Source organism: Amborella trichopoda, chromosome 5 (genome assembly GCF_054954075.1).
Source record: "Amborella trichopoda isolate Santa Cruz 75 chromosome 5, AtrichopodaSantaCruz75HAP2 v2.0, whole genome shotgun sequence".
Lineage (NCBI taxonomy): Eukaryota > Viridiplantae > Streptophyta > Magnoliopsida > Amborellales > Amborellaceae > Amborella > Amborella trichopoda.
In genome coordinates this window covers 14,096,819-14,110,616 of record NC_142340.1, presented here as the reverse complement: position 1 = coordinate 14,110,616, position 13,798 = coordinate 14,096,819, and the positions used below count along the sequence as shown (strand labels likewise).

At 34.7% G+C, this 13,798-nt stretch overlaps 1 non-coding gene across 1 annotated transcript; it reads left to right on the top strand.

Annotated features, from left to right (window-relative positions):
- The first annotated feature begins 686 nt into the window (after positions 1-686).
- LOC18421880 (gallate 1-beta-glucosyltransferase 84A24) lies at positions 687-2,377 on the top strand. The gene has a single exon (XR_016056043.1). It is a non-coding gene; the product is annotated as a gallate 1-beta-glucosyltransferase 84A24 (transcript).
- Positions 2,378-13,798: the final 11,421 nt, after the last annotated feature.

The following is a 13,798-nucleotide window of genomic DNA, read 5'->3' as shown; positions in this document are numbered from 1 at the left end:
CTTTCTTTTTTTTGTTCCCGAAAATATCAAAATAGGGGTCAAAAACTTATTAGGATATCGCTAGAGGGGTGGAAATATTATAAACTACACTATAGGGCGTGTGCTTCCAAATCTTCTTTGGAATGCCAAAATACTTAGAGGTACTTTGTTGACTTCATCCTTAATTATTATATGATTAAGAGTACTTTTCAAGGACCGCGTTAGATCTAGCCATTAAAAATATTGGAGGGTCCCTATTTAATCTCGAAAGCGTTATTTTTTTCTAGTATATAAATATTTTATTTAATTTTTTTTCTTGAGAATATTCTTTAAGTCGTAGAGTTTATGTCTCTAAAATTTGTGATGTAACAGGTACCCCTAGCATAATTTTGGTTGAAGGAGTTAATAGATAATATACTCCAACATGAGTAAATAGTTATAAAAAACATTGAGAAACATATGTATTTGTTGTAATTACCCACGACACTTATAAAAAAACTATGGTTGCTTGTTATAATAATCAAATAGAAACATTATCCGCACATATTTTTCTAAAAAAAAAGGCCACCGTATCCAGTACATACGGCCTCACATCCTCCATGCTACAACACCATTTTAACCCATCCCTGCGCACTAGAAACCTTGCAGGAAGGGAGCGAGCCCCCTCTTATCTCTGACTAGGAGTAAAAACCCATAGCATCCACTAACCAAGCCCAGTAGCATCAGGCGAGCCAAGATGAGTGCCATAGAGGTGAATATCCATATCCTACTCGTCACCTTCCCAGCACAAGGCCATGTTAAGCCAGCAATCCGATTTGCTCGCCGCCTTACCGCCTCCAACGCCAGCCTTCTCGTGAGCTTAGCCACCAACGAGGCCATCGGCCAGCAGATGCGCGATTCAGGTGCCGCTGGCTCCGATGAGCACATCAGCTTCGAGACCTTCTCCGATGGCCTCAGTGTCGTCGGCAATCAGCTCGACGCTGACAAGTTCATGGCCCAGCTCAACCGTGCCGGTCCAGAAGGGCTGGCAACCCTAATCAATGACCTCCAGGTCCGGGGCCGGCCGGTGCACTGTATTGTGAGCAACCCATTTGTACCGTGGGTCGTGGATGTGGCTGAGGGCTTTGGCATCCCATGCGCGATGCTCTGGGTCCAGTCTTGTGCTGTCTATGCCGTCTGTTACCAAAGCCTCTACAGGCTTGACGAGTTCCCGACGCCGGAGAGACTGAACATAGACGTTAGCCTTCGGGGGCTTCCTGTGCTCAAAACGAACGAGCTCCCGAGCTTCCTCGTGCCCTTTGGGCCCTACCAGTGCTTGGCAGATGCGATATTGGGCCACATCAAGAAAATCAAGAAGGTGAAGTGGGTGCTAGCGAACTCGTTCCATGCACTCGAGACTGAAGCCATACAGTCAGTGTCGGAGCTCACACCGATCATGACTATAGGCCCGCTCGTGCCCTTGGGGCTGCTCGGAAGATCCACAGCCTCCGAGGTGCGAGGGGATCTGTGGAAGTCCGAGGATGACTGCCTCGATTGGCTAAACACTCAGCCCAAAGAATCAGTAATCTATGTTTCCTTTGGGAGCATTGTTAGCCTATCGCCAAAGCAAATTGAGGAGTTAGCGTGGGGGCTCGCGAGCAGCGGACGACCCTTCCTCTGGGTGGCGAAGCCGGTTGACAGCACCTCCGAGTTCCTGCTTCCCACTGGATTCTTGGATGCAACAGCCGGACGAGGCAAAATCGTTAAATGGTGCCCGCAGGTGGAGGTGCTGACCCACCCCTCGGTTTCCTGCTTCGTGACACACTGCGGATGGAACTCGACTCTCGAGACCATCGCAGCCGGCACCCCCATCCTAGCATTTGCTCACTGGGGCGACCAAGTCACGAATGCAAAGTTCTTGGTCGATGTCTACAGCGTTGGGGTCCGGCTCGAGCGCGACGCAGAGGGAGTGGTCCGAAGAGAGGAGGTTTGTAGATGCATAGAGGAGATAAGGGAGGGACCGAGGGCGGCGAAGATTAGAGAGAATGCCATGAAATTGAAAGAGGCCGCAAGAGAGGCGTTAGAGGAGGGGGGCTCCTCTGATAAGAACCTGATGGTCTTTGTGGAGGACCTCATATCCTTGGCTTCTGAGGAGGAGGCGATCCGGCTTCGCTTGCCCAAGGACCAATCACCTGACGATTGAATGAATGCCTCATTATTATCAATTTCCTATGTCATATGTTCCAACTTTTTACTTTATTATCAATTTCCTATGTCATATGTTTTCCACTTTTTATTGATTAGTTTTGTAGCTATGAGGATGAGACTAGAGTTATTATCCTTAGGTAGGGTTGTGAAATAGTACCATGTAATTTTTTCTTTTTGAAAAAGTATAACCATTTCACTTTTGGTATGAAAATTGATCTTAACTATTGGATGTAAAATTAGATGGGTGTATTTATTTTAGGGAGAATTACAAAACCCCCATAATACGCTATTCACTCAACTTATCCCCACCCAAATTTTTTCTCACACTTTTTTCCCCTCAACAAGCTTTCCTAGCAAAAACCCCCCAAAATAAAAAGTTGTAATTTTTTGGACAAAAATTCCCTTATCGTACAATAAAAATTCAATTGGCGGTCCTAAGTTGCCTATTGCTAGAGCGAAGAACAACAATGTCGGACCGCTTTGAAATGACTGTCGGATCGCAATATCCACTGTTGGAGCGAGATCAAACAATGCTGGAGCACACTACCACACCGCCGGAGCGATGTGCTCCAACAGAGTGTTGCCAGAGCGCATGGTAGATATCGCTGGAGGCACAGAATGTATCACCGGATCGACGTACTAAACCGTCTGATCGAAGTGGCTTACTGCCGGAGCGCTCTGGCTCCAAAAGCTTATCTGCCGGAGCATATTTCTATAGTGCCGAAGCGCTTGGGAAAAGCTTTGGGTGCGGAGAGAAGGGGTATGAAGATAAAAGAGTATTTTGGACCATTTTTTATTTTTTTTTGGGTTGGGGGGGTTTTGCGAAGATAAGTTGTCGACGAAAAAAGATGAAAGAGAAAATTCAGAAGGGGTAAATTGAGTGAATAGTATATTTTTGAGAAGCTTTTGTAATTTTTATTTTATTTTATTGATCAAGCTCAAATTTCAAAAGAATTTTTTTCAAATTATGTGCCAAAGCTATCAAATTTAGTATGGGATGGTTGTAATTAATTTTAACTCTCATCTCATTATTTACGATCCCATTTTTTATATTTATTAATGAAAAATAAGTGGGGGCCTTCTTCCATATAAAAATATTTCCATAAATGTAAAGCTGCAAAAAGTTGTACTCTCATGTCTACACTTGGGAGGAAAAGGATAGGATGGTTTGTTGTTTCCTCTTGTTATTTTGTTCACCGTATTGGAGGGAGGGAGGTCCCCTCATTTTTTGTCACTTTGTGGTAGGAGTGCCACGTAGTTGTTTGGTAGATTACATAATGAGTCCCGACTAGGATGGACTGGCAACGTCTTGTTGTGAATAATGTTGGAAAAGGTCGGCAGCATTCCGCTTAAAGGGTTGGGAGTTGGGACTTTAAAAAAGGACCCGCACCTTGGCGCCCCACTTCGAGGTTTTCATTCCACTGGTCACACTGCATTGATACTTTTAAAAAAAAAAAGCTAACTTTTAGGTAGGGTCCTGACCTCCACCACTGACATATCCAATATATTTTTAAAAAAAAAGAAAAAAAAATCGAGGCTCGAAACTTTCAAATTAAACTCCTACTAATACATTTCAAGTGATGCAACAAAGAAGCTTTTGGGAAAGGGGGAGATTTGTATAAGGTACTCACCAAATGCTCTAGAAGCAATTCTATGTTTTACCTAGAGGATGTAGTTCTAGTATTAGTTCTAGTGTTACAAATCTTATGATGGCTTAAAAATTTATGTTAAACTCTAATTATAAAAGTTAAGATTGTCAAAATAAGTGTAGATAGAGTACATGTATAAATACTTAAAATCATAAAAAAGGACAATCTAGATAACTTCTTACAAAGGTGCACTTTTTTTAAGACTTGGACTTGTTTTTTTTTTTTATATTTGTATGTCTTGAGGTCGAAAAAAGGAATTCTTATCTTTAGAGCATTCTTTTTGGATGAGCTTTCTATGCTTCCACTACAACATAGAAGTTCAATGTTCCCTTTTATCTAACCGTTCATTCTGAATGGAGGGCTTAGATTGCCCCAATCACAATATCACATCTTTACACTATTTTATTTTTATTTTTTTTCTATAAACTATTTTGACACCAAATTTTGGACGTCCATTCGTCTATTAAAATCGGACTAGTAAAAAATAAAAAAAATATTTTCAATAAAATAAAACGACCTAAATACCGCTGAAAGATTAAAAGGGTATTTTGGTCATTATATTTTATCAAACAATTATTTTTAATATTTTTTATAGGTACACCCCAATGAAAAGATGGCATGTACCAAATTTCATATTCATATAATTTGTATAAAAAAACTAAAAATAAAATATTTTGAGACGTTAGATCTAAGATCAAACGGTGAACGGCTCTCTTGATCAAAATTGAACGGCTGGATGGTAAAGGGAGGATAGAACTTCTATGTTGTATGAGAAGCCTAGAAACCTTTCCCCTCTTTTTTACCATGTTATTGAGCTGCACATTACTATTACAGTTGAATAAGCTCCAACCTTAAACTTTATCTTTTTATGAAATCCCAATAAGCCGCTTTCGTACAATAAAGAGTAATTTACATACGGACATTAAAAGTTGAGGTAAAATATAAAATGCTCTATTTATATGTGAAAATTACAAAGAAGGTTGGTCAATCCACTATTTTTATTTTTTCAGAATTGCCTTTTGGTCAACCCGAAATTTGATCTCTTTCTTTTTTTTTCTTTTTTTCTTTTTAAAGTTTTTTTCGTTAGTAGAGCAATGCCCCAAACTTTAAGGCATTGCCCTACTAACAAAAAAAATTAAAAAAATGATAATCAAAATTTGAGTAGACCGAAAGATAATTTAAAAAAAAAAAAATTGAATGATTTTTTTATAATTTTCGCATATAACTTAAGCATATCGTAGATTACTTAAAAATTTAAAGACCACACATAAATCACTTGCAATAAACAACCGGCCTCAACAAGTTCATCATTGACACGTTTGTTACTATCACGCCATTTTTGTAGACATTCTAATACACTATTCATGACAATGAGTAGGAGACGAATTTACGTGAATGGAGACAAATCATGCCGATCCAAACCCAAATATTTAAGAAAAAGTGTGAAAGTAGGTGCTCAAATCGCACGTGAAGTCTTCCAACATGACGCCCTCAGTGATGACACCTGATTGAAACTCTGTCCACTGTTGAATACAGCTTCGTAACTTTTCATCAATAAAAAAAAAAGCAAAAATTGAAACTCTGTCCACTTGATGTAGTTTTTTGTTTTTATCTTTTTATTTTCAAGCCTGAAGTAATTGATGATGATGATCTTTTATTTTAATGTTAACCTGCTTTTCATTTGTATTTATCTATTTTCTTTTTTTTTTTGAGATTTCGAAATGGGTGGTAGCAATGGTTTAAAAAACGGATCGGTGACCCGGATCGAGCTCTCAAAAAACCTATCCGGATCGGCGAATCGGCGATCCGGATCGAGAATCAGGTGAATCGGTCAGAATAAAGCTTAAAAAAAATCCGAAAAAATTATTAAAATTCATTATAAATATTGTTTTTTAGGAATTCAATAAGAAATGAGGGTACTCCATTAAGAATTTTCATGTTTTTTAATGAATATACGAATATTGATATGTTCTTTCCCTGCATGAACCGCCATTCAGCATTTAATTTACATCACACAAAAGGATAAACATAGAATTATCATAGAATAAGTATATCAATATACATGGACTACAATAAAGCATAAAATTAGTAACATATGATCTAAAAATAAAATGATAGACGACGTTATTGTTCTTCTTGGTCACGCTGGTGCCATTGATTGAATTCGTTTAACAATTCATTGATTTGATCTAAAAACGAATCATCGATATTAGCAGGCGTCTAACTATTCCCAAATCCCTGAGTGTTAGTGTTTTGTTGTGTTCCCAATCTAAAATCCCCGAAGATTGTCCATCCTTCATGCTCACCTGCACTGTCGTGCTCATCCCTACACTGTTGCTGTTAGGACTCGATATGTGAATAATATGCCTGGGATAGCGTGGCCTCAGAATCATCATCTCTCTCATTTTCTCTTTGAATAATATGGATTAAAAAAAAAATTTAATAAATTTTCAAAAAAATCGATCATGGATTAAAAAAAATAAATCACAAATTTTCAAAAAATGCTATCATGGATTACAAAAAAAAATTCGATCATGGATTAAAAAAAAAAAATCACAAATTTTCAAAACATTCTATCATGGATTACAAAAAAAAAATCGATCATGGATTAAAAAAAAAAAATCACAAATTTTCAAAAAATTCAATCATGGATTACAAAAAATTCGATCATGGATTACAAAAAATTGAACAAAACTGACCTAGGTATTGGTGTAGCAGAAGGTTGTTCTTTTGAAACCAGTCTTTCTATTCTTTTTGCTTGTTTACCTAAAGACTGCATATACAGATTTGTATAATTATTCTGTTCCACAATATGAGGAATTAATTCTTGTTTTTTACCAAGTTCCTTTGGTAATACTTTATATGGAGTAGCAATAATATCATATATTGATTGTGGTTGTGCAGGTTCATCCTTGACTGGGATAGCTGCTTTGAGTATTATACTTTTTTCAGGAGGATGTATACTAGCAGTGGTAGTACCATCAGTACTGATATAAGTTTTCTCTTCTATTGTTTGAATATTATCAAATGAAGGAATAGTAATATTATATTCAATACATACTTCTTTGAGCCATATAAATAATCCTTTATTTATTCTTTCTTTTTGCAGAAATTTATTATATTTTTTATGCATTAATTCAATTAATCTTGGTTGAAATGTTTTTAAATACCATTCTCTTATATGTTTATTTTCTTTGGATAAATAATCTTTTCTGATATATTCTTTATTTAATTTTCTCCTTTTTCTTTCGAATTTAGCTGCTAAATAAGCTGCTATATATTCATCAGAATATTGATCATATTGATTGAAATCTTCTTCTATATCGTCTTCAATTTGCAAGGTTAATATTTGAAAATCTTGTAAATCTTCTATACTCGGTTCAGTAGTATTTGTTGTACTAGATTCAGGAGTATATGTGGGAATAACAACATGATCTGTTGTTCTTCTTGTTCCTTGAAATTGTAAATCTGAACTAGGTATTGAGGAAGAAGATTGAGTAGAAGAAGGTAGTATTATAACATTAGGATTAGTAGAATACGATTTTCTACTTGGTATTTTATTTTTTATATTCTTTTTCCTATTAATATTAATATCATCTTGTACCTGTAATTGTTGAAATTTAATTTCAATATTACCATCAGCATGTTCTATTATTTGATTAGGAATATGATTTTGAGGAACCTCTTGAGGTTGATTGGCATGTTGTATTGCCCATGACTGTGGTAGTATAATATCTGACCATTTTATTGTTTTAGGAACAATCATATTAGATTTTTCTATATTTGTTTGGAATAATATAGTTTGATCCTTTTGATCAATTTTCATAATATTTGGACATAAGGTATTCATGACCTTATAATATATTCTGTAAACTATTGCTAAATTTTGTGGACCATGAATCATATTAAAACCATGTGTTTTTAAATTAATTGTTAATATGTCTAAAATGTTTGGGTCAGTCAAAGAAACAGAAAAATTTGGAAAACAATTAAAATATATTGGACCACTACAGAGGCTGGATTCAACCATGCCGAGTAGTGAGTCTGTGAAGATATTATGTCTTGTATCTCTTAGGCATACAAGCACAGAGGTATTCAACCCTAGACGGGTCAAAGGTTTCACGGCTATTTGGATTAAACCAATATGTAAATATTTGTAATTATTTTCTTTATGTTTTTCAATAACTTTCTTTGAGAGTAGTTGAAAGTCTTCCTGATTTTGAGTAACCGATAGACTTTCTTCTACTGTCTTGATGGCATAACCCATCTTGAATTTGAATGATCCTTTATTATAAATGTCATGGATTGGTACTTTGGGTATATTCCAATTTTGGATATTTTCCTCAATATCATTGATAATAATTTGTTCTTTATTTTTTACTCTAAGTTTTTGAGATGAAGTAGCATTTTTACTTGTAAGATTCCTTATTAGATTTGCCATCCGTAGGTTGCGGATAATGACAATCTGGACATTCAGTGGCCCAGCATTTTCCCTAAGCGGCTCTTCCTGGCCTTGGCGGTACTTTGCAATAGGCTTTCACTTGTCTCTTGCCTTAACTCTCAGACCAACTTTCTTGGTGGTAAATCTAACTTAGTATCTGTGAGTAAGAATATAACTTTATCTCTTTACAACTTATTGCGTAAAAGAACAGGTTTACTGTTTTGACAGTTTAACTGTTTACACAGTTCCACTGTTGGACAGTTGTACTGTTTTACTTTTGACAGTATTACTGTATGTCTCTGATACCAAACTCGGCCCGGATCTACAGTACTGTCTTTATGATCTTAATTCTTTGAATTTTTGTATATTCTGGACTATTTTTGCATATAATCTGAACTTGTTTCAGTGATATGTGTTTAGAGTAAATAAGTAAATAAGATGCTATTATATCTTATTAACTCTTGCAAGATCCTTTAATAATTTAGTACAAATAATATTAAACAAATAAAAGGAATTATAGAAACATCTATCACTAACTACTGGGCATATGTAAATTCTCGAATTTTTACACTAAACAATATTTTAAATTGCATAATGAAATATTCATAATAAAACTTTATTCAGAATTTATAGCACACTATTACAGTCTTAGCACACTGGCACACTTTTACAGAAATATAAACAACTGAAATATAAATGACTAAAAAAGCAGAAAAAACCGGAATCAGAAAGATTAAAGGGAAAGCAGAAAAGAGTAGCAAATAAAAGAAACAGAAGATGATTATGAAGATGAAGACTCACTGAGTGCATATACAATAGCTGGAAAATAATTTCCAGTTTTCTAGGCAATATGACAGAAGGGAAGGAAAATTGCAGTCACACATATTCAGAAAAGAAGAGTTTAGTGAACCTGGAATATTTTCGGCTACGAGGTCATGGTAGCTGATATTGTTGGATGTATGAAGTGTTCTGGTCTGTCGAGCAGGATGAAGAAGGACTTAAGGAAGGAGCAACCTTGGTGGCTCAGAGAAGAAAGAGAGATCTCAGAAGAAGAGAGGCTCTCAGAGAAGGTTTTAGAGAAGAGAGAAGAGAAGAGAAGAGAAGGAAGAGAGGAGGAAGTGCTCCACCTGAAGAGTGGGAGCGGGAGCGATCTTAAGAGTAGGAGAAGGAGTGACCTGCCTCGTATGAGAAGGGAGAGCCCCCTTTTATAGTGAAGGTAGCTTCGTCAGGAAGCAAGCAGGAGAAGACAAAGGTGATAAGATGCTAAAGGAAAACGACAAAGGAGGATAAGACTTAAAGGTAAGGTAAAAAAGAAAAGCAAAAGTAAAAACAAAAAAGCATGCTTTTATGAGCATCTTGTACAGTACAACTTTTGACTTATATAAACGTGGCTACAGTGAAAGCATCTGACACAGTGCTTCTTTTTGTCTTATGTGTCGGTGCCACAGTTCTTTTCTTGTTTTATTTGTCGGTGCAGAATCTTTGTACAGTGGTTTGTCGGTGATGAGATTGGAAAGGCATCTTTATGTCGGTGATGAGATTGGAAGGGAATCTTCTTTGTTGATCTGCTTTGGTGAACTATTAACTGCATTTTGATGGTGATGGAATGTTCTTCATGGTCTTTGACTGAACTCATCCGGATCGTCTTCATCTGGATCAGTTTCTTCCGGATCTTCTATCGGGAGATTGAGGTATTGATTTGTATGCAAGGGAGAGGATTGTACTGTTTCGTCAGAGGAGACTGGCTTTCTCCCTGCTTCGGCAAATATTTCTTTCATCTGTTTCTCTAATGTCTCTTTTGAGGCATTAGGGTTTGATTGTAGCATATTTCTTAAGTATGTGGGAAAATCAAACGAAGTATTGGCTGTATTCTGGCTTTGGGTTTTTTTCAGGGCTTTTTGAGGAATTCTTTTTGGAGTAAGTGAAGATGGGTCCATATTAAAGATGTCCCACCATTTAACTGAAATGGTCTTTCCAAGTCTAGGTATATATGTGTAGTCAGAGGTGGTATCAGGTGAGATAGTATACTCCCATTTCATTATCCAAGGTATTTGGTATAAAGCCATAAAATAGAGGTGGCTGTCTATGGTATTGTCACTCTGGTTATACACTTGGAATTTTTCCTGCACTGTTATAAATGCAGGTGGTAAAATTTGAGCAGTTGAACCCCACACAAAAACCAGTTTTTAAACCAGGTGGGGAATCTTTCTGAAATAGGTAGTCTAAACTGGATATACCAGCTATGAGTATAATTGGGATTTTGATAATAGAAAAATTTGTGCCATGCCTCAATGTATTCGGCATACTTGAAATATTTATATGAAAAATCTGGATTTTGAAGTTTCTTTCCATGCGCGGGATTACAACTCCACTCTTCATAGGAAAGTATATTTTTGATCTGGACTTTGGAATATGCAATAGTCCGAGTGTTTTGTTGATAATAATGGACTACAGAAACAGATCCTGTTTCCATTAATATTGCTTCAAAGTATTCTCTTGTTTTAACCCCATTAGAAGGGTTAAGATGGTTGAGCAGATAAAGAGGAGCAAGTTTTATAGGCTCAGTGTTGATATGTTTCTCATCGATAGTAATATCCATGAGATAGGCTCTTTCAATATAAACAGATTTGGGTATATTGGATGGAGTAGCAGATTTGCTTTGTGCTGGAGAATATATGGGTTTTGAAGCGGTAGCTTCAGGATAGGTAATTTGATGGACAGGAGAGTGAGAGGGTGAACGGATTGCCAAAGGCGGTTGTTCCCCTTCATATGGTATTATTAGTTTTGAAACATCAGCTCTTATAGATTCTGGTGCTGATTTGAATTGTATCAATGAAGGACTTGTACCTTCAAAATATTTTGATAAGACTACTCAAATACTAAATACAGCACATGGAAGTAGATTATTTATCAAATATAAATTATCCAATGCTTCTGTTTGTAACAATAACCAATGTATTGATACACCCTTCATAATGGTAAAAGGACTAAGTCAATCAGTAATACTTGGAGTTCCATTTCTTATTTTGCTATATCCTTTAACCATAGATGAAACATGAATATCTTCAACTATTCAAAATATTCCAATACATTTTAATTTTATCCATAAACGAAAAGTAAAAGAATTAAACAATGTGAAGAGTCAATTAAGGGACAAAGAAAGATTTCTTTGTACTCTTAAACAAGAAATTAAATATAAGGTAATTGAAGAACAATTACAAATTCCTTCAATACAACAAAAGATTCAAACATTACAACAACAGATAGAAACTACAATATGCAGTGAGTATCCCAATGCTTTCTGGGAAAGAAAAAAAGCATAGTATCAGTTTACCATATGAACAAGGATTTGATGAAAAACAAATACCTACAAAAGCTAGACCAATACAAATGAACACTATCTTACTAGATATGTGTCGAAAAGAAATTGATGATCTCAAAAATAAAAAGCTTATAAGACCAAGCTCCTCACCTTAGAGCTGTGCAGCCTTTTATGTCAATAAGAATGCTGAAAAGGAACGAGGAGTTCCTAGACTTGTTATTAATTATAAACCTTTAAATAAAGTCTTGAAATGGATTAGATATCCTATTCCTAATAAAAAAGACTTATTAGATAGAGTTGCTCAAGCATGTATCTTTTCCAAATTTGATATGAAATCAGGATACTGACAAATACAAATTCAAGAACAAGATAAATACAAAACTGCATTTAATGTTCTATTTGGTCAATATGAATGGAATGTTATGCCCTTTGGTCTAAAAAATGCTCCATCAGAATTCCAGAAAATAATGAATGATGTTTTTAATGCTTATCATCATTTTATGATTGTTTATATTGATGATGTGTTAATATTCTCTGAATCAATCGATCAACATATTAAACACATTAATACTTTTATACATGCAGTCCAGAATGCTGGATTAGTTGTTTCAGCTAAATAGATAACCTTATTTAAAACTAATATTCGCTTTCTTGGTCATATGATCCATCATGGAACCATTATTCCTATAGATAGATCAATACAGTTTGCAGATAAGTTTCCTGATCAAATACTTGGTAAAAAGGAACTTCAAAGGTTCCTAGGTTGTTTAAATTATGTTAGTGATTTCTATCCTAACCTTGCCTTAGATTCTAAACCTTTATATGATAGACTAAAAAAGAATCCTCCACCATGGACGAATATTCACACCCAAGCAGTTCAGGTAATCAAAAGTAATATATATATATATATATATATATATATATATATATATATATATATATATATATATATATATATATATGTATGAGAAGATACTACAAAACCTCTATAAGCGAAAATGAATAGTGATTTCGTCTACCCTCATCACCATCCAAACTTCATCATATGGCCACGACTGTCTGGTAGTATTTCATTTTTCATTTTTTTTTTTACAAATCGAAATAAACTAAAAATTGGAGTGTGTGTTCATAAAAAATAGACGAATCTATAAAAAAAATATCAAAAAAATATTTTACATGAAAACAATTGACCAAAATGCCCCTAAAAATATTTTGGGGTATTTTTTTCTCAAATTATTGCTTTTATATTTTTATTAGATGTGCTTCACTAATATGTACACACACTCCAAATTTCAAATCATTTCAATTTGTAGAAAAAAAATGAAAAATAAAAACCGGATAATCATGACCATGCGTTGAACTTTGGACAGTGATGAAGGTAAACGAAATCACTATTCATTTTCTCCTATAAACGTTGGGAATAATTTTCTATATATATATATAGAAAATACTACAAAATGCCTATAGGTGAAAATGAATAATGATTCGCCTACCCTCTTCAACATCCAAGCTTCATCGCACGGTCACGATTATCTGATAGTGTTTCATTTTCATTTTTTTTACAAATCGGAATGACCAGAATCATAAAAAATAGGCAAATCTATTAAAAAGATCAAAAAAAACATTTTACATAAAACTATTGACCAAAATACCCTTGAAAATTTTTTAGGGTATTTTGGTCAATTTTTTTAGAAAATTATTAATTTTTATTTTTATTGGGTACGCCTCACTTAGATATATATGCGTTCCAAATTTCAGATTATTCTGATTTGTAGAAAAAAAATGAAAAATAAAACACTACCGGATAATTGTGAACGTACGATGAACTTTAGACGGTGATGAGGGTTATATATATATATATATATATATATATATATATATATATATATATATATATATATATATATATATATATATATATATATATATATATACATATATGTGTGGGAAATGATCTAATGCAACGGTTGTATAGTAGTACAATGCAATCACACATTTAAAAAACCATAATTTTGGCATTTGTATGACCCCAAATTTTACACACACATTCTCTTCATCCTCATAATCAATCTTACGAAAAAAAAAAAAAAATTTGCACCCTAGATATGGTCAAAATTAGTACCCATCCAACAATGAATCTCAGCCATTTATTTGATGAATTTCAAGATCTAGGCCTTAAGAAATTCAAAATCACTTTTTTAGTTTTTAGCATTATTAATC